The sequence below is a fragment of the Amblyomma mixtum genome, chromosome 2 (genome assembly GCF_055824585.1).
Source record: "Amblyomma mixtum isolate Tamu chromosome 2, ASM5582458v1, whole genome shotgun sequence".
Lineage (NCBI taxonomy): Eukaryota > Metazoa > Arthropoda > Arachnida > Ixodida > Ixodidae > Amblyomma > Amblyomma mixtum.
Window position 1 is genome coordinate 137,587,400 of NC_143013.1, and position 19,322 is coordinate 137,606,721.

The window sequence follows — 19,322 nt, forward strand, 5'->3', positions numbered from 1 at the left end:
CTCCATTAGTTTTCGGGAGAGGAAAGGAATATAACTAATTGGCTTCCAGGGTGAGAGCACACCTTAAAGGACTATAGGTACCTGATTTTTGCTTGTGTGTTTTCTTCTTTCAAACAATGCGTTAGGCATTTTTATATATACAGCACCCCGCTGTATTCGGATACGACCGCTGAATAATATATATTGTAGCGTGTCATCGTGGTCCGGCAGCAGAAGACGACTACTGTCTCAGTACGCCTGCCAAGCACGCGCAGACTGGATTTCGTGGCTGCTTAACTGCAAGGCCGGCGCAGCGCTGTTCCGTTCCAGCCTGTCTGAGCGCGTCCAGCCGAATATATTTGTGGAGACCCAACGATGACTGGTGCCTACGATTCGTCTCAACAAATTTGGTGACCCGGACGTGATGCGGTGCCAGCAGAACAAGGCCTCGATGGTGAGGAACCAACGTTCCGAGTCCGATGACCAGAAGCCGGGGAGCTTGAGGGCGGAGACCGCGGACTCATGAGGTGGCAGCGTGCGAGGCGGAGGAGACGCCACAGGAGTGGAGGGATCCATGGCCAGGGCTTACAAGATGGAAGGTAGGCAGGGTCTCGAGCTCCGGGCAGTGGTAGGCCTAGCGAAGCGGCTGATGCAAAGCGCAGGGCAGTAGCAGAGAACGAAGACGCGAAGTCTGGAGTCAAAATTTCAGCGCATCTGTCTGGCCTCGCATCAACGTCGACGTTCGCCCCTGGTCGCGAGCGTGCCTGAGCTGTCAGAAAAGCAAAGTGCATCGACACACTGTGACGCCGCTTGGCACGTTCCCGTCCCTGGACGCCCGCTTCAGCCATCTGCAAGCCGACATTGTCGGCCCCCTTACTCCCTGCGGGAACCACCGCTACCTGTTAACCTGCATTGAAGGGTTCACGAGATGACCTGAAGCGATGCCCCTTCTGGACATAACGGCGGAGTCGATCGCAAGAGCACTCACCACACTGTGGATCAGCCGCTACGGTGTCCCTTGCACCATTACGACTGATCTTGGTCGTCAATCTGACTCCACCTTATTAGCCAACCTATCTCGGCTCCTCGGCGTCAATCACATCAAGACGACCTCCTACCACCCGATTTCCAACGGTGTCATTGAGCGTTTTCACCGGTAGCTAAAAGCTTCACTTCTGGCGTCCGCTTTTCCTTCGCCATGGATTGAGCGCCTACCCTTCGTCCTGCTTGGTCTCCGCACTGCACTTCGCTATACTTTTGTACCTGTGGAGCAGAGCTACGATTCGTCTCCACAATATAATTAGGGTTATTTGTTTTCGGGTTTTCTATTTTCTGAAATTCGAGGGGTAAAAATCGGGCGTTATTTTTCGGCTTGATAACAGGGCAGAAATCGGGTTTTTTTTGTGGAAAATCTCCGAAATTTGGGTTTTATTGGGTGAAATTTGCAAACTAATAATTTATTCCATTTGCTCTAACCGGCGGGTAACAATTAGGGCTATATTTTGGGCTGCTTTCAAAAAAGTATTGCAAAATTTGGCGTTTCTTTGGTAATTAGTTGTTACAGTGAGAGGCAACGGTCAGTTTTGAGAAAATAAACATTTTATTCACGAGGGCTGGTCATCGACGCTCTACACGTCCTTATTAACATACATAATCATCTGCATGCGCAACATAACGGGTTCCATCCGAGACCTGTCTGGTCTCTGCAGGTACCTTAGCTCAGAGAACTTTCGCTCAACGTCACAGCTGTCATTAACGAGGCACAACAATGACAACGCTGCATTTGTTAGCCTTGGGTAACACACAGTTGCGTCGTTCGAATAGTCCATCACTTCAACACCTTCATTTGTGGGGCTTGCTTCCAGCAAGTAGTGGTCAAACTCCTCGCGAAGCGAGCCTACACCGTCCAGCACGGAAATAAAGAGAGGTCGGTAGCCATCAAACTCAGACTCAGCAGCCGCTTCTGGAACGGATCGAGTACAGCTCCCAGTTTCCACAATGTCAACTGGTTTTCTTCTTTGTCTGAAACTGGAGGCACAGCAATTCCTTGGGCACAATTGTTTCAGAAATCGGGAAAAAACGGGTTTTACCCGTTATTTTAGGAACACGTTCGGGGTGCAAAAATCCTATAAAATCGGGTTTTACCCGAAAACGAATACCCCTATATATAATATATTAACACAGGTTAATAAAATCTTAGTTAAAATCAAAAAGCAATGGACTTGGGCGGGGCACGTAATGCAATGTCAAAATAACCGATGGTCGTTAAGTGTAATGGACTTAATTCCAAGAGAAGGCAAGCATACCCGGGGGCGGCACAAAACTGGAGGTGGGTGAATGATAAGAAGTTTGTAGGGATAAGGTGGCCATGGGAGAGGCGTTTGTTCTGCAGGTGGGTACAGTCATATTGATGATGGCGATTGTGATGAAGTCATCTACGAAACAACTGTTTCTTTTTTCCAATAAATGCAACATGGAGTAAGGTCAGGCTTATTGTGTGAAGTGCAACTTGTAGAAGCCATGTCAGCATTCTGCTTTTGGTAGACTGCATTTTCTGGATTCTTGGAAGGCTGCAGATTGAGGAGCTCAACACTTAATATTGCTAAAACTCTGAATAGCAAATATTCCTACCACACTCCTAACATAGATTGAAGCACCACTAGTGGGAAGGAAGCACTGCGCAGTGCACAACTGTACAAGTTGAACAAGTGCGTGTGTGCAGCCTTGGGTGTCCATTTTAGGCCTCCGATGTATTTACAAATGGTCTTGCTAACAATGTTTAGAGTGCTACCAGGCGGTAGCTGATGTGTTCTGCACTTACCATGAAATTTCCTCTTCAGGGTGGTTACGGCAGAATGGGCAGAATGAGGACAAAGAATGAGGCTCATCGTTGTCTGTCTGTCCGCGAAATCTATAGCTGTCAATCAAATGACGTCAACTCGACAAGAAGAAAAATTGTTGTGCACAGCGGAATTCGAACCACCATCCTTCCATTCTGCAGCCAAGCGTGCTAACGCCTCCGCTACTTCTTCCAACGCATATGTAGTTCTCCTTGTCTAGCATAAGGCAGCCCGTTATACCTGTGGAATGGGCAGGGTCACTTTATTTTCATTTTTGTTTTCGGTCCCACAATTATTTTTGTCTACCGTGAGGCCGCTGGAGAGTGTTTGCAGAAAGGCATCAAATCAGACGGATGCCTCCCAAACACCCTCCAGTGTCTCCAGCATTTAAGATTCACAACTTAATTAACATCTTAACATCAGTGACACAAGCAGCAACACCGCGCTAAAGGCTTTCGTCTCACTGCACTTTAGGTCAACAAAGTGGCCCCCTCAATTTTTGCTCCTTTTTTTGTTCTCGCTCGACCAAAAGTGTTGGAACCACCATCAAGTATGCAACAACTAGCTCAGTTAAACACCCTTTTCACGGGCGTTTGCTCAGAAACAGGTATAGTTATACTTCAGGTTGATATTACGACAGCACTTCTTTCACGAAAGAAGGAAACACAACTTTAAACGCCTCAAAATAAATCTAGGCCACTTCACAAAAAGAAAACAATCATCACAAATTGTCTGTTCCTTCGTGGCATGAGAATATCTGCGGCCTCTGCTTACAAGTATTTGGAAGTTCCTTGGGAAGTGGGCACGGCGGACGTGGATTGGCAATGACGCTAACCAGGACCATGTTCTGCGTTCTGCATGGCATTTTCCAGATCGGTGCACCTACGGCAACGAGCGGCTACACGTGCGGGTACAGAAGCGATATCGTCGGCGTCGATCAACTTCATCCGGATTGCAATGTTGGACAGATGACAGCACATTTATTTCCTGGCGACCTGGCTCTGCTAGCGACACCACCTGGTAGTCGCAGTGTGACGTCACCTTGGAACACCACTATAAAAGCAGCACCTCACCATTTCGTCTTCTGTGGGCACGGCGGACGTGGATTGGCAATGACGCTAACCAGGACCCTGTTCTGCGTTCTGCAGGGCATTTTCCAGATCGGTGCACCTACGGCAACGAGCGGCTACACGTGCGGGTACAGAAGCGATATCGTCGGCGTCGATCAACTTCATCCGGATTGCAATGTTGGACAGATGACAGCACATTTATTTCCTGGCGACCTGGCTCTGCTAGCGACACCACCTGGTAGTCGCAGTGTGACGTCACCTTGGAACACCACTATAAAAGCAGCACCTCACCATTTCGTCTTGTGTGGGCACGGCGGACGTGGATTGGCAATGACGCTAACCAGGACCCTGTTCTGCGTTCTGCAGGTTAGTCCCCACAGTAGTTCTTTACGGACTGATTGTCGTGGCATTATTGTCCTGCCGTGCCCACGGAAGTGTCTTGACCTTGCCTATGAATGTCTTCTTGTGTGCAAGTTGCTTCTCAGCGGGGACATTGAAACGAACCCAGGTCCCACGCAGAAGGAGATGTTTGAAGAGTTGCTTGAGGGTCAAGCTGTTATCCGTAACGATATTTCAGACATGAAAGTTCAAATATCTAACATCGAAACATTGATAAACAGCCTTCAACAGACGTACACTCAACTTGACAAAAGGTTATCTGAATCTGCTGCGATGGAAGGGGATCAGGTTCAAACTACTCTGAAGTCTATAGAAAACGTTATTGGCTTCCAGTCAAAGAAACTAACTGATCTCGAAGACAGAAATAGGCGGTCAAACGTAATTATTCATGGCATTTCTGAATGCGACGATGAAACGGAAGCGGCCCTGAAGGAAAAAGTTCTCACCGAGGTAATGAGGGATAAGCTGCAGGTACAGTGCGAATCAATCGGCCGCATTCATAGGCTCGGCCGACAAGGAAGCAAACGACCGGTAATCATCTATCTGCAAGATTTTAACGAAAAGAAACTTATATTTCAAAACTGCAGCAAGCTTAAAGATTCAGGCATGTCTGTACAAAACGATTACTCGCAAGCAACGCTAAAGAAACGGAAGCTCCTGTGGGAAAGTGCGAAAGATGATAAACTGCAGGGTAAAAAAGTACACCTACTTCATGATAAACTTAAGGTCGATAAAGATTTGTTCTTTTGGGATGAGACAATAAACATGCGCGTCAAGATTAACAATCAACGCTCTGAGCAGCCCGAGCCTTGACGCCTTTCCAAAGAATATGACAAGCACTTGCGTATAATCAACTTAAATGCCCGTAGCGTAGTAAACAAAACCGAACCTCTCGAGGTTTCTTTACTAGAACATGACCCACATATTGCCGTCATAACTGAGACGTGGCTGCGGACTGAAATAGCCGACGAGGATGTCTTTCCTAATTGTTACCAAGTTTTTCGCAGGGATCGGCCTTTCAGGGGAGGTGGCGTTGCAGTCCTAATTAAAGGCCACATACAGGCTGTTCTCTTGGAGGAAATTCCCGGCCTTGAATGTTTGTGCTTAAATATCTCATGCTGGGGCCATAACTTCATTCTGATTGCCATTTATAGACCTCCTGATGCCTCAGCTGATTATCTGTTCAAACTGGAAGAGCACATGTCTCGGTTCCAAAGAAGCAAATTACTACTTATTGGTGACCTAAACTTAGCAGGCGTTAATTGGGAGCGTTTTGAATCCCTTCCTCAAAACAGCAATAATTTAAACAATGTACTTAACATGATGTTAACGCATGACCTAATTCAAATAGTCCAGGAACCGACACGTGTGCAAGGAACTAGCAAATCTGTATTGGATTTGGTATTTTTGCCTAGAGGATTACCTGAATACACTGTTGAAGTTGTGGAAGGCATCTCTGACCACCTGCTTGTCAGTGTTCGCTTGCTCATTGTCGCTTGTACTCAATCTAATAACCCTGTGAAACGTTCTTTCAAAGACTACTCACGTGCAGATGATGCATCCATTATAGAACATTTGGAAACATGCCTGATCGATTTTAATGATACTGATTTCAACGCACTTTGGCGCCGCTTTAAAGATATGTGCCACTACTGTATAGATAAGTTTGTGCCGAGCAAACGTAAACTTGTTCATAGAAAAACGCCGTGGATGACGCGTGAAATAATCCACTTGAAGAGAAAGATAAAAAGGTTAAAGAAACGGCGCATGCATTTAGATCATTTAAAGGACTTAAAGGAAGGGCTTGCACGCGCAGTACACTCTTCGAAAGAACACTATTTTAATACAGTGCTTCCAAATTTCATTGTAGAGGAACCAAAAAAGTTTTGGAATTATATAAGCGAAAAAAAGAAACCAGTGTCGCAAATTTTGGTTGATGGTTCTGTAGTTACCGATCACGGGGATATTGCGCATCACTTCAATGAGTACTTTCACAGTGTGTTTTCAAAATCCGGTGCTTGTACATCCAGTGACGCAGTGTTTGACCTCTGTGATGTAAATTTTGTTTCATACCCTGGCGTAGTCTCAATGCTACTGAATTTAAAAACTAAATCATCATGTGGTCCCGACAACCTTCCTAACGTCTTCCTAAAGTGATATGCTGAATCTGTTGCAAAGTTTCTAGTTATTATATTTCGTAATTCATTACTTCATGGACGCCTACCGAGCGACTGGAAGATAGCCAGGGTTGTGCCTATACACAAGAAAGGTGACCGTGCATTATTACAAAATTACCGTCCAATATCACTTACATCATCATGTTGTAAACTAATCGAACATATTATTGCCAACCAGATTAATGAATTTTTAGATGCGCACGCAGTCCTCTCTAATTTCCAGCACGGGTTCAGAAAAGGATACTCAACAATTACACAACTAGTGACAGTTATACATTCACTCGCTTCATGTCTTGATAACAACGGCCAGATTGATGCAATATTTCTTGACTTCAGCAAAGCTTTCGATAGAGTTCCCCATGACAAACTGATATTAAAACTCAGACGCATTGGCCTCCCGGAAATTTTGATCACATGGATATCAAATTATTTAACCAATCGCTACCAATTTGTCGCAGTTAATGAGCAACAATCAGGTTGTCTTCCAGTCGGCTCTGGCGTGCCTCAAGGAAGTGTGCTGGGCCATTATTATTTTTATTGTATATTAATGACATTACCACTGAACTTGATCCGAATGTGCAAATCAGGTTGTTTGCGGATGATTGTGTGCTCTTTCATGAAATAACTTCAATTGACGACCAAATCCATCTTAACTCCTCTCTTGCTAAGATTTTTGAATGGTGTGAAACGTGGGACATGCAACTTAACACTGATAAGACCGTCTTTCTTCGCTTCTCTCGCAAAAAAGCTCCTCTTTCTTTTAACTACAGGCTAGGTTCATCGCCTTTGCTGGAAGAGACTAAATATAAGTATTTGGGTGTCACACTTACTAACACTTTATCATGGAATTTACATATAGATAACATCTGCTCTTCTGCACTCCGCAAACTATACTTCTTAAGACATAAGCTTAAAACTTCTCCCCCTAGCGTAAAATTACTTGCTTACAATTCACTGATTAGACCGAAACTCGAATACGCATGTGTTGTCTGGGACCCGTTTACTAAACACAATATCACCCGCCTAGAAAAGGTACAGAGAAAAGCTGTAAGGTTTATTTACTCTAAATTTTCCCCATATGACTCACCCTCTGAAATAATGCAGGTTAATGGTATTCAATGTCTTGCACAACGAAGAAAAAATTTACGTTTGGAATTTCTTTACTTGCTTTGGAAACAAGAATTAGCTATTAACCCTGCCCCATATCTGTCGCTTTCAACGTCGAGGTATACACGCCACCATCATCCTAATTCTCTGACGCCGTATTTTGCACGAACAGATTTATTCAAGTTTTCATTTTTTCCTCGCACAGTAACGGACTGGAATGATTCTTTATTGCCTTTCGCCACACTTTGATGTTTACTAACTTTGTTATTATTGTTTTGTTTGTCATTTTACCCACCCTGCTTGGACCTGTATAAGGTTTGCAGTATTCAATAAAGAAAGAAAGAAAGAAAGAAAGAAAGAATGCAGAAGACAGTTATTTATCCAACAAAACCAGCTGCAATTTAAACTTGCCCTTATGCAAAGCGCTCATAATCTCGAAGCACTCATAATCTCATTACACTTAAAGGAACTGTATACATGTCTTTCCCTCGGTATTTCTCTCCTTTTGCTGCACACTGGCTCACTTTTCTTTCCACTGCCTCATTCATTTGCTCGTAAAATGCATGGCTTGCGTTAACAGCTTGGTACATGATATCAACAGTTTATTATAATGCATTCTGTGCTTTTCTGTTCTGTAGTTTTCCCTCAAACAACAATGCACCAGTGTGGGTGCTGCAGGCAATGTGTGCGTGCGCACGTGCGTGTATGCATGTGTGAACCCTTACAAAACAGCAAAACCAGTTGCAAATACTCGTTCAGAAACGAAATCCTAACAACTGATCTAGAACTTAATTATGGGCTGCTAGCAAAATGGCTTCAGAAGGAATTTCAGAATTTGAGTTTAGCTCTTTTTTTAAAAAACCAAACTTTTCTGTGCCAAAGTACCTGCTCATGCATGAGTGAGGCAAAAAAAAAGAAACTATTGCGCATCATTAATTCATTAAACATGGTTAATACACTCCGATTGTTCTCATTTGTGTCATAGGTCCTGTATTCCAAGACCAAGAGGGAACATGCAGAAGCGAAATCAGCGCTTCACTCATTGCCTCACCAGGGCTACGTGCAAAGAGTTGACTCGCTCTTGAAGGCTGAGGAGGAATGGGTGGCTACGTAGCGGGCAGGCATAGTTACAAGAGGCCAGAACATGTAAAATTACAGCGAGGCATCGATCAGAATTTTGAAGGACATTGTCCTGTGTAGAACAAAAGCATACAACGCAGTAGCCTTGGTTGAATTCATAACAACAACATGGGAGAATTATTTTGAAACAAGAATTCTTCGCCATGCTCACAACAGAGAAGCGGTGCACCGAAATAACATTGACCGTCTTCTAGACAAGGTGCCAAGCATGCCTACCGAGGCTATTGTGAAAAGACATGATGAAGTGTACAGCGTCCCAAACTCGGCTGGGAATGGGATGTATGAAGTGCATGCGGACATTGGGGTGTGTAGCTGTTGGGCAGGGAGTCAAGGGGCCTTCTGCAAACACCAGGCACTTGTGCAGAGGGCCTTTGGAGGGCACTTTCCTAACAGCCCACTGCTAACACCTGCCGACTGTGTCCAGCTGGGTCAGCTGGCACTTGGTGAGAGGTGCCCACCACTGGGGTTTTTTTATGCCCATGACGGAAAACCTACAAGGTGATGTACCTGCAGGCACTTCTGTGCCTTCACCTTCTGCCAGTTTGCAAGAAACAGAAACCCACCGAGGCCCCAGCTGCTGTGATCAGCCGATGGATACATCGGACGAGACAGCTCCCGAGTCATTTTCAAAGCCAGAGGTACAGCAGACCCTTTCATTCTACTTAATTGCGTCAAAAGTGAACAAGAACAAAAAACTTTTGTAGGCAAAACAGCACAACCATGCTGCAAGATACCTTGTTTTGCATGCCGAAATAGCTGTCATAACTGGGGATGTATGGAATCAGACTTCATTAACCTTTTGCAGGACCTTGAAGAAAAATACAAGGCTCTGGAGCAGCACCTGCGACGTATACACAGACTCGCTGAAGGCAACCCATCATACGCCGCTTTACTCGATTCCGTGAATGCACAGCTCGACAGTGTGAATAGAAGCAGTGCTGCATATGCACTGATGCTAAGAACAAGCGCCTCAACAACACCAGACAGGCGGCGAGGCCAGAAGATAAAGGTGCAACCGACGAGCCTGGCAAGGCGCCGACCAGGTCTGGCAAGAGGCTCAGCACGCGTTCCCTCCGGGCGCCCATCCCAATCAGGGGCACCAAGGAAGCTGAAACGGAAGCACGCACTGAGCTGCAATGTTCGCGACAATGTCCCTAGTGCCAAGTGCTACTCGGATGGATGCACATCACCAGCCAGCCATTGCCTGTCAAGGAGCTTGCAGTAGACAACCTCAGTGAACCAAGATGGCTTCAATAATTCTTTGTGGGTGTGGCAGAATCCACAATTTCCTACCTTGACCAGCACCAAATGGGGACATCACAGTTCGCCAGTGTGCTCAAAAGAGCATGTTTTTTCCTGTGTCAACATAACTGTACTTGTAACGAAAGAAGGAGGCCATCATTCTAGCCGCATTGCCATTGCTCAGAGCGAGATCCTGCTGACCTGGAAAGAGCAGAGACTCTGTCGCCGCCGTGGTTTCGCCGCAGCCTCAGCGCTCATCAAAGCCCCCGTTACATTTGGTGGGGGTTTGGTTTAACATCCTCGTACTGCTCTGAACGTTCGCAGCCGCGCGCTACCGACCCTCGCTATGCCCGAAGACGCCAACCACCAAGCCGTGCAGGTGGGCTCCCCAGTCCTCTGTTCTGGCTTCCTCCGGCAGAGGGACCCAGCCCTCTCCAGCGGTACTGACGATCATGACGCTGAAGAATGGCTCACATCATATAGGCGGGTGAGCACACATAACAAGTGGGACGATACTACCAAGTTGAACGTCATCTTTTATTTGACCGGCGTTGCCAACCTGTGGTTTTCAAAACCATGAAGCAGACTTCTCCACGTGGACTGCTTTCAAGGCGAACCCCACCGAAGCATACGGACATCCTGCTGTGCACAAGCTGCACGCCGAACACCGCTTGCACGAGCGCTCTCAGCAGTCGGGTGAGACGTTCACAAGCTACACTGAAGATGTGGTAAACCTGTGCTCGCGCATCAACGCTCACAAGTCCGAGGCTGACAAGATAAGGCATATTTATATTAAAGGCATCGAGGATGACACCTTTCAGATGCTGCTGTCGCGAGATCTCCGCACCATGCCAGCATGCCACAAATGCATGCCACAAAGCATGCCACAAATGCGCTGGCGGGTCATGCTCACGACACTGGCCACCAGATTGACTGGGGCAATGCCTCCATCTTATCTAAGGAGAGAAACCTGACGACGCGCCTTCTGCTGGAATCGCTATTCATCCAGACAACACAAGCAACATTAAACAAGAACGCTGGCCCCATGCCAGGCATCTACGCCCGATCTTTACGTCACATTCTCCGGATATAAATTCGCCACCGCTCTTGTCCTGCTCACTGTGAACAAGAAACCCGTACGGGTTTCGAAACGTCTTTCTTTTTCGACTATGGTCAGTGACTGCTACTTCACTTCATTGCACCATTGCCGAAGTCGTAAGTCTCTGCCAGAGCTACGACGAGCTGCGCAAGCAGAGGCTAATCACTCTCCAGCAAGCAGCGCCTGTCGAGTCGCTTGCCAGCCTGTCGGCTGCACCCTACCACTCCCAAACTCCCAACACTTGGCACACATCAAAGATTTCGTGCGTGAGGAAACTGCACATCAACTATCGCTTCTGCCATTCCATTCAGTGGAACCTCCGTACCTCGCGCCCAACCTTCACACTGTCATCAGTGAACAAGTGGCTGAGGCCCTTTCACCAGTCATTCCGCCTGCACCAGCACAGCCACCCGCACCTGTCGCTGTGTGACGTTCCCGCCTGTCGGGGGTCAGTCACAATGCAACACAGTTGTTTGTTGCTATCTACGGGTTCTGCTGAAGCGAGGAGAATTGAATCAACACACAACGCCTCCGAGTCAACCTAATTTATTCGCACTCTCTGCCTGAAGGTGTAACTGCGAGTTCCGCTCACCGCTGTCTTGTATCAGGCGTCGCGGTGCAGTCCGGTCAACGGGTGCCTCGCTCTCGGCTGCTCTGGCAGGGTGGCGCTCAGGCTGGTGGCGGTCCCACGTTTCGGTGACTATGACGGGTGGTGGCGTCAGGCTTCTTGGGCGTCTCAGCTGGCGGTACTCTGACGGGTTGTGGCGTCCGGCTTCTGGGGCGTCTCGGCTGGCGGTACTCTGACGGGTTGTGGCGTCCGGCTTCTTGGGCGTCTCGGCTGGCGGTCAATTTGCAACGGATGCCCTCGGGTCCGGCCTCACCGACTACAGACCAGCGCGATCTGCTTCCGTCCCCCTCGCCCGTCTCTGCCCGTTCTCCTTTGTATCTCTGTCCCCAACGCGTCTCTGTGAGGACTCCCTTTCTTTCCTTCGGTGTCCTCCTCGCCTCCTCTGCTGGGAGCCCTCTTGGTGCTAACTTGCCGGCCTCCCAAGCCACCTCGAGCCGTTAGTAAGGCCGTTGCGTTGCAAGACACTGCTGGCCTGTGGGCCCAAGAACTCCGGGAAACTGTTTGTGCCGCGAGCGTTCCGGCCTACCCTCGGCGCCGCAGGGTGCCGGCCTCTTCGCGAACGCGGGGCTCATGTTCCACCGAAGACGCACTCCTCCCGGACTTGACATGTTTATGAGGGTCACGGCTGTCCTCTTTCTTCTCGCATCGGAACCCGGGGTGGTCTGTTCCAAGAACCGCGGCTTGGACACGCGACCACGGCATTCGAAAACTTGGCGGTCAACGTACAAAGGGAGTCCTCCTTTAGCAGCGGAAGAGAGCAGCTGCCCGGGGAGACAGTCTGTTTTCCAAGGGCCTGGGGCCCTCTTTTCTTTTGGGTTAACTTCCCTTAATAAAGACCCAACTCCTAGCCTTCTCCGAGTCCACAGCCCGTACCTCGCAACAAGGCCGTCTGCAGGCGCGCATGCGTGCACACACAAACGCACAAACGTGTCTGTCTCTGCGCCAAAGGGGGGGAAGTTGGGGACGCGCTGTAAAACGGGCCGCAGGGATGCGTGTGGTCGCGCTGGGCGCCCCGCGCGGCCTCTCCTCCTTAGCCCTCTGGCTACTTCGCACGTGTTTGTGTTGCGCCCGCCCCATTCCACACAACCGCCTTCGCTGACGGGGCAGAGCGATAATTTTGAAGGCAGACACAGTGTCTCTGGTGCTAGTCGGTGGAGAGTTCTTTTGGGCCATGCCTAGGCCTCCCGTACACAGACCTTCACAGCTGTACCCCTGACTTAAGCTGCTGCCGTCACACGGCTGCGGCCGCCTAACTGCCACCCAACCTACGCTCCACCTCAAGCATCTGCAGTGCCTCAATCCCCTCACGTTCTGACAATTCGGCAATCCTTGCTGTACTAGTGGCCACAGGCCTATTTGCCACTCTTGCAGATTGCCTGGTCATGTGGCCTGGCTTTGCCGTCATCGTGTGCCAATCTCCCAAGTTGCCGGTTACTGGCCTCCTCCCAGTGAATACTCACCGCCAGCCGAACTGCCGCAGAGTCGCCCTCTTTCACCTGATCGCACTACCTTCTGTACCCGGCCCTCAACTTCTCCTCGTCGCCGCTCCCTTTCTCCCATGCGTCGGCACCCGGGTCTTTCACAAAAGGAAAATTAGATGCAGCAGTTCCTGAGGTGAGAACTGCGCCACCGGCAAATGTCCAAAGCCTCAATCATCTCCCGCAAATCTGATCGCCGACCATAGAGGGTGTTCCTGTTCTGGCTTAGAAGAACGTCAATTTGGGCTAGATGGTGCATTATTTGAGACAGAAATGGTATTTGAGACTTCAAAAAGAGAGCTGAAATTACTGTTCATAGACAACAATCCGTTCATATGATGGGGTATTTCTAGCATTCTGCATATGTACGCTATACCCTTCCTTGAGCAACGCTTTTCTGTTCATGCGCATTGTTTTTCTTTGTCTTTTTCCTTTACTTATGTAACGTTCTTGTTTTTTCTGGCTTTTTCCGGCATGTACTTTCGCTTATCACCGGTGTCTCATACAGTTCAATTAGAATTTTTTTGTTTTATGTTCCTTGTACAAGGCGATCTGACTTTGTGTCGTGTCCGGTCGCTGTGTTCAATGCAGCGAAAGACGCACACGGTACTTTAAGACTGTTTATTTAAATCTGATGAGGGTGCGACCAGCGTCGACCGAGGCAGGAGCCGAACTGGCCGCCCGAAAAAAGGAGGGAGCGGAGAAGCGTGCACGGGAGGGAGTGGCTTCCCAAAATAGGAGGAGGGTGCGGGGGCGCACCGTGGGGGGGGGGGGCATCTGGCGACAGCGCGCGAAGAGGGGGCAAGTGGCCGTTAGCACGGAACACTGCACTGGTAAGACACACACAAAAGCAACAAGGGGACACAACACTTCCTTCCCCCTTAGAAAGTTGCCTGGTATTGTGCAGGGGGTCGGCGCTCACGCGTGGAGGCGCGCTGGCTTTGTGCGCTCGGAGGAGAAAAACTTGTAGGCTGGCTGTTGTACGCTGTGTCTTCTAGGTCTGCCCTGGGCGAAGTCTCATCTTCCGGGGAGAGGTGCCACGCTATGTGGGTCGATGGTGCACGTGTTCTCTCCGCTGGCGGACAGCTCTCAGACGGCGTCGTAAATCTACGCAGCTGGTTGAGGTGTCGGCGTGCTACTGTGCCATGTATGTTGACGAGCCAAGAGCGCAGGCCTATGCGTCTGACAATCGTAGCTTCCTCCCAGCGTGGCTTTTCGAGAAACTGGCGGGCGAGGACGCGCTGCCCCTCATTAAGCGTACCGCAGCGTGGAATTAGTTTTTCTTCCCAGAACGTCTCTGCCTTTGGCTCGAGGAGGATGGCTGTGAGCTGGGTTCGCATTTCGCGCTCGAACATCTTTTTCGCTGGGGTCTGGCCCGTTGTGCTCTGTACCGTCGTGTGCTGCTTGAAGAGAAAGCGCGCAAGGCGGCGCTGCAGCGAGCCTGTCTGATCTCTTTCAAGGGCGCGTTTTAGCTCGGCCACGTAGCGCTCAGCTTGTCCGTTTGTCGCTGGGTGGTAGGGGGCCGATGTAACTGATGAGATCCCGCTGTCGCGATAAAACTTGAGGATCTCCGCAGACACAAATGGTGTTCCGTTGTCCAATACTACCTTGCGTGGCAGGCCGAACGTTGCGAATAGTGATCGGAGTTTGTCAATGACTGCTGCCGAAGTCGTCTGTCCCATTTGCCTTATCTCAAGCCACTTTGTGTCGGCGTCTACGACCACAAGGAAAGTGCAGCCCTCAATTGGTCCTCCAAAATCAATGTGCAAGGTGTGCCAGGGTGTGTCTGGCTTTTCCCATTCTGGGACAGGAGCTTTCGGCGGGGCGCTCCGGCTGTTCTGGCAAGGCTTGCATTCTCGCACCACTGTTTCGATGTCGTTGTCAATGCCAGGCCACCACATGTAGCTTCTGGCACACTTTTTCATTGCAACGATGCCTCGATGTCCAGCGTGGATGAGAGACATAGCTTGTGTGCGTAGTTCTCTCCGAATCACAACTCGGGACCCAAATATGATGCAGCCGCGATGAGTGCTCCACTCAGTAGCTCGCCTGCGGTAAGCATCGAAGTTGTCCCCTTTGAGTTTGTGGGCGTTGCCTTGTTGAACAGCTGTGTAAACTAGCCGGAGAGCTGCGCACTTCTGCGTATATGCTGCAACTGTGCCTGCTGTAAGCGGAGGTTCCGGCAGTGCTTCGAACATCAGAACGTCTCCTGGTGGAAATGGTTCGTCAACAGTTGCGTCTAGTGGCAGGCGGCTTAGCGCATCGGCGTTTTGATGTTTATTCCCATGGCGGTAGACCAGATCGTAGTCGTACGCTCAGAGTTTGATGCACCAACGTGTCATTCGCGGAGACAAAGTTGGTGGCATAGGCTTTTGTGGTCCGAGAATGCCCTACAGCGGTCGGTGATCGGTTATAATTGTCACCTTTCGGCCAGCAATGTACTGGTGAAAGTGTGTCGCCGCGTAGACGATGGCTAGCCCTTCTTTGTCAAGTTGCGCATAGTTGCGTTCTGCTTGCCACAACGTACGTGAGGCGAAGGCGATGGGGGCCTCCCTTCCTTGGTCGTCAGTTTGCGACAGAACCGCGCCGACTCCGTACGGAGATGCGTCGCAAGCCAAAAGCAGAGGCTTCCGTTCGTCGTAGTGGCGGAGGACTGTACATCTTCGAATGAGGTCTTTCAGGGCGTCGAATGACTGCTGATGGCGTGGCGACCATGTCCATGTCACATCTTTCCGAAGGAGTTCGTATAAGTCGTTGGCCACAGTAGCTCTTTGTTCCAAGAACCGGTCGTAGAACGTCAAGAGTCCGAGAAAAGCCTGTAGCTCCTGCTTGTTTGTTGGTGCTCGTGCTTCTGTGATCGCTCGCACTTTGTCCTCGGTAGGGCGAATGCCTTCCGCATCAATTCGGTGTCCCAGAAATAGCACCTGGCTCCGCAAAACAGCATTTCGATTTGCTTATGCACAAATTAGCGTTTGCTAGCCTTCCGAGAACGAGCTCTAGGCGCGCTGCATGCTCTTCAGAAGAAGTGCCACTGATGATGACATCGTCAAGGTAGACACAAACTCCAGGAATGCTCTGAAGCACTGTCTCCATGAATTTTTGAAATATGGCCGGGGCTGCAGCTACGCCAAAAGGCAGTCGCTTGACTTTGTATAAGCCTTTCAGAGTGTTAATGGCCAATAATTCAGCAGTTGATTCGCTCACCTTGAGCTGCTGATACGCCTGGGTCAGGTCCAATGTGCTGAAGACTCTTGCGCCACGTAGTACACTGAATACTTCTTCAGGTGTCGATAGCGGGTACGAAGACGCTTTAGTCGCAAGATTGGCGGTGCTCCGGTAGTCTCCGCAGAGGCGTATGGTTCCGTTCTTCTTGCGAACTACGACAAGTGGTGTGACCCATTCTGAATGTTGCGTCAGCTCGATGACACCTTGCTGCTCCAGTTTGTCCAACTCTTTTTCAAATGAAGCTCGGAGAGCAAACGGCACCGGCCTGGCCTTCAGAAATTTAGGTTGCGCGTTGTCCAACAACTCGAGTGTGACTGGGGGCCCTTCGTTTCCTAGAATTTATTCCGAGAATGCTCTTTCGTATTTCTCTTGCAGTTGCTCAACCATGTTGTGGCTCGGCGTCTGGTGTATGCCGCATATCATCACGCCTAATGGAGAAAACCAGTTTCTCCCTAGAAGGCTTGATCCCGAGCTCTTCACAACAAGCAGAGGTAGCGTATGGGTCTGGCCGTTGTGATTAACCTGCACGTTGGCAGAGCCCAATAGTGGCAGATTCTGTCCTGACCACGTTCGCAGGTGCGTGTCGTCTTGTTGCAAGGCTGGTGCGTCAGATGGCCATGAAGTTCGGAACGTGTCCTCACTGATTAGAGTACAGGCCGCGCCGGAGTCCACCTCCCTGTTGAAAATTCCAGCAAAAGTCACGTTGGAGAAAACGGTGGGCCGAATGGAAGTGTTGGTTTCCATGTTGGAGAAAACGTTGGGCTGATTGGAAGTGTTGGTTTCCACGCTGGGTGCTGGTGGAGCGAATGGGAGAGATGCTGGATGCACTAATGGCGACTTTGGGCCACCCTGGATTGAGTGGAAATTGTGGTGGCTGCACTGGCACTTTCAGTAAACAATATTGGGCTGAATGGAAACCACGCTGGACACTTCAGTGAACACGATGGGACGGGATGGGCTTGGTGGTATCCATCGTGATTATCTCGGTGGGCCTGGCAGGCAACACTGGACTATGTGGAAACCACGGTGGAAGCCTATGGATGTGTACAGTCGCGAGCAAAAATATTAGCACAGATCACTGGCGATCAGAATTCGTATATCTCACCACGCGGCGCTGCGGTAGGCAGAACTGCCTAACGGGCCGTTTCCATGTTTGCAGCCTAGGGGGGGGGGGGACGGCAAGAAGTAAGCTTTATCAGGCGTGCACCGCCCGAGCGTTGAAGTGCCGACCCTACGTGACTGTGCTTGCGGAATTTATTTTGGCTCGGTTATCATGAGCACAGATGGCTTCTTTTTATTACTGTTTTTTATGTCCGCGATGGTTTGTCAAAAGGAACTCGCGGGAACAATAGATGATAGCGCTGCTTTTAGTCAGCAGTTTTGCTGTCCGTGGCAGTCCGCAGTAATTTTACTGTCCGTGGCAGACCCCCTTAATACTGTAGAATGGGAACGGCCCGGCACTCCCGTTATCAGCCTCTCCGCCACCCGCAGTGCCAGGCGTTGTCATTCCGGCGCTCTGGTGTTCCGTCATGTGTGCTAATCTTTTTTACCCACGACTGTACCTACTTGTTTGGCATGGCACAAACCATGGCTGTATTTGAATGGCCGATGCTGGGCAGCAGATACTGCATGCATGTGCCTATATGGTTGACAAAATGAAACTCATCAATGCACTAACAATCTCAGTGGGTCAAATCCATCAAACGTACAGTCTTTGTGAAAAGTAACCAGGCTGCATGGTTTGCTTCTAGCTCGTACAGTGGATCCCTCACAGCTTCCCTAAAGCTGGAATGGTAGCTAAAGGTAAGGACTGAGGGTCTTATTACCTTCCAACACGTTTTGATCCTTAGGAATAACACAAGGGCTCCACTATACAAGCTAGAAGCAAACCATGCAGCCTGGTTACTTTTGACAAAGACTGTACACTTGGCACTTTATGCTGTTAGAATAAAAACTGCAAGACAAATTTCTCTTTTTTACACGTGCATTTGTTGACTTGACAGTTTCAGAAAATTTTTTAAAAAGTAACGACTTATATACTTGGGCTTAGATTCTCATTAGCAAAATATTTGAGAAAAAGTTTAACTTGATTGTTCACAAAATAATAAATTGCAGGTTTGCAGAGCCCTGCATGCCTGAATCCGAACACTCAATTTCATTCAGAAAATTTTATTGAGCGTGCATTTCAAGACATACTAATTCAATTAATAAATTGTTAACCACATAGCTGGCCACACAGCTTCTTTGTAGAAGGGTTACGAATACAAATATATACACAGAATATTTCGACAAGGCTGCACTCTTATACATGCACCTTGGTACACAATTACCAGTACAAAACTGTTTTTCAAAATAGAAATGCAGATATATATAAACACAATATGAGGATATAAATTACACAGCATATTTCATACTAAGAATTGATTTGGTTTTCACGTTGGATGAGAGAACTCCACTATAAAAAATGCACACCTTCACTGTAGTCTCAAGAAAGCATATACCATGAAGGTTGTTCTCTCGACGCGCGTTTCAACGCTGCCGCCTCTCACGTCGTGCTGCCGATCAAACAGCGTCACCATGTTTTTACGACAACCTACTCTCTACGACTGCTACGTTGGGTATTTTGTTAGCCTTGCTGATCTCCCATCAATATAAAAAAAAACCCCATACAAACAGAAATCGGCATGTAATTTCGTGAATGAGCAAAGCAGCAAGCCATACTGCCGTGAGAACTCAGGCATTTTTCAACCGCAGCGCAAGCAACAGGTCGTTAATTCGCGCGTTTCTACCAGTGGTAATTGCTCGCAATCGCTGCAATTTCTGTGGATGCTGATACGGCTGAATACCCAATAAAAATACCAAAAATAAAATAAAAAGTAGGATACAAGCTTTTTCACAACGAAACCGAAACAAAAACTGGTTGTCACCGCCAGGTGGC

The 19,322-nt window shown here is 48.8% G+C and overlaps 2 pseudogenes; both read left to right on the forward strand.

Moving 5' to 3' along the window:
• Nucleotides 1–9,214, forward strand: part of LOC149361052 (uncharacterized) — a 29,181-nt pseudogene extending 19,967 nt beyond the window's left edge.
• A 1,014-nt stretch (nt 9,215–10,228) lies between these two features.
• Nucleotides 10,229–11,215, forward strand: LOC149361053 (uncharacterized; annotated as a pseudogene).
• Nucleotides 11,216–19,322: the final 8,107 nt, after the last annotated feature.